Genomic DNA, 2,487 nt, shown 5'->3' with positions numbered 1-2,487 from the left:
TGCAGCATTATTCACAATAGCAAAGACATGGAATGAGCTTAGGTGCCCATCAGTGGTGGATTGGATTAAAAAAATGTGGTACATATATACCATGGAATATTATGTAGTCATGAAAAAGAATGAGATCATGCCCTTTGCAGCAACATGGATGCAGCTGAAGGCCATAATCCTCAGCAAATTAACTCAGGAACAGAAAACCAAATATCACATGTTCTCACTTATAAGTGGGAGTTAAACATTGGTTACTCATGAACATAAAGATGGAAACAATGGGTCGTCGACAAAGCCTAAGTCCTGTCCTCTCACTCTCCTCCCCGGTTAGCATGAGCTTCACCACTTGCTCCACCTTCACCAACTACCGGTCCCGGGGCTCTGTCCAGGTGCCCAGCTATGGCACCCGGCCAGTCAGCAGTGCAGGCAGCCTCTATGCAGGCGTGGGGGGCTCTGGTTCCCGAATCTCTGTGTCCCGCTCCACCAGCTTCCGGGGGAGCATGGGGTCCGGGGACCTGGCCACGGGGATGGCCGGGGGTCTAGCAGGAATGGGAGGCATCCAGAACGAGAAGGAGACCATGCAAAGCCTGAAAGACTGCCTGGCCTCCTACCTGGACAGGATGAGGGGCCTGGAGACCGAGAATCGGAAGCTGGAGAGCAAAATCCGGGAGCACCTGGAGAAGAAGGAACCCCAGGTCAGAGACTGGAGCCATTATTTCAAGACCATGGAGGACCTGAGGGCTCAGCTCTTCACAAATATGGTGGACAGAATGGACAATGCCCGTCTTGCTGCTGATGACTTTAGAGTTAAGTATGAGACAGAGCTGGCCATGCACCAGTCTGTGGAGAGTGACATCCGTGGGCTCCACAGGTCATTGATGACACCAATGTCACTCAGCTGCAGCTGGAGACAGAGATTGAGGCTCTCAAGGAGGAGCTGCTCTTCATGAAGAAGAACAACGAAGAGGAAGTAAAAGTCCTACAAGCGCAGATTGCCAGCTCTGGGTTGACCGTGCAAGTAGATGCTCCCAAATCTCAGGACCTTGCAAAGATCATGGCAGACGTCCAGGCCCAATATGACGTGCTGGCTTGGAAGAACTGAGAGGAACTGGACAAGTACTGGTCTCAGCAGATTGAGGAGAGCACCACACAGTCCGCCAAGGTTGGAGCTGCTGAGATGATGCTCACAGGGCGGAGACGTACAGTCCAGTCCTTAGAGATCAACCTGGACTCCATGAGAAATCTGCAGGCCAACTTGGAGAACAGCCTGAGGGAGGTGGAGGCCCGCTACGCCCTGCAGAAGGAGCAGCTCAACGGGATCCTGCTGTACCTGGAGTCTGAGCCGGCGCAGACCAGGGCAGAGGGACAGCGCCAGGTCCAGGAATAGGTGGCCCTGCTGAACATCAAAGTCAAGCTAGAGGCTGAGATCACCACCTACTGCCGCCTGCTGGAAGATGGCAAGAACTTCAACCTTGATGATGCCCTGAACAGCAACTCCACCCAAACCATCCAAAAGACCACCGCCCGCCAGATAGTGGATGGCAAAGTGGTGTCTGAGACCAACCACACCAAAGTTCTGAGATATTAAGCCAGCAGAAGCAGGGGACCCTTTGGAGAGTAAAAGGACAATAAAAAGTTCAGAGGTTAAAAAAAAGATAGGAACAATGGACACTGTAGGCTACTAGAGTGGGAGAGAGGGAGAGGAACATAAGTTGAAAAACTACTTATTAGGTACTGTGCTCACTACCTGGGTGATGGGATCATTCATACTCCCAACTCAGCATCATGCAATATACCCGTGTAACAAACCTGCACAGGTACCTTCTGTATCTAAAACAAAAGTTGAAATTGTACAAAATAAAGTTCTTTGGGAAAAAAGATTATTGTGAAATTTAAATTTTAAAAAACTATAAATGCTATAAAGCATTAAGTGTGAAGCCTGACATATTATAAGAGGTCAATAAAGGTCCGCTTTTACTATCATCACCAACATCATCGTTGTTTTTAATTTTTTAATTTTTTTAAAGGCAGAGTCTCACTTTGTCATCCAGGCTGGAGTGCAGTGGCATGATCTTAGCTCACTGCAGCCCCAAACTCCTGGACTCAAGCAGTCTTCTTACCTCAGGCTCCTGAATAGCTGGGATTATAGGCAAGAGCCATCCCACCCAGGCATCATTGTTACTTTCAAAGATTATCTTTGGGAGAGTTTGGGAGATATCATACTGACATGTCTTTGAGAGCAAGCAAGTTGTATGCTGGTTTGCTTATTAAATCAGTTAGGCAGTTGTTGCCTACAGAATGCTCTTGGCTCCAGGTATCAGATGGAGGATTGCAGTTACTTACAGGAGATCAGAGTAAGTTTAAGCAAAACATTCTTCAGTATTTACCCACCTGGCTCAGGTACACACATGCACATGCAAGAGACAGGACATAATGGCTCATCTGGTACATGTTCTGGCAATTGGAGTAAATCACTGAATCTGAGCCTCTTTAGGA

At 48.3% G+C, this 2,487-nt stretch overlaps 1 pseudogene; it reads left to right on the top strand.

Moving 5' to 3' along the window:
• Positions 1-323: 323 nt before the first annotated feature.
• LOC103231859 (keratin, type I cytoskeletal 18 pseudogene) lies at positions 324-1,579 on the top strand (annotated as a pseudogene).
• Positions 1,580-2,487: the final 908 nt, after the last annotated feature.

The sequence above is a fragment of the Chlorocebus sabaeus genome, chromosome X (genome assembly GCF_047675955.1).
Source record: "Chlorocebus sabaeus isolate Y175 chromosome X, mChlSab1.0.hap1, whole genome shotgun sequence".
Classification (NCBI taxonomy): Eukaryota; Metazoa; Chordata; class Mammalia; order Primates; family Cercopithecidae; genus Chlorocebus; species Chlorocebus sabaeus.
This window is presented reverse-complemented; position numbering and strand designations above follow the sequence as displayed.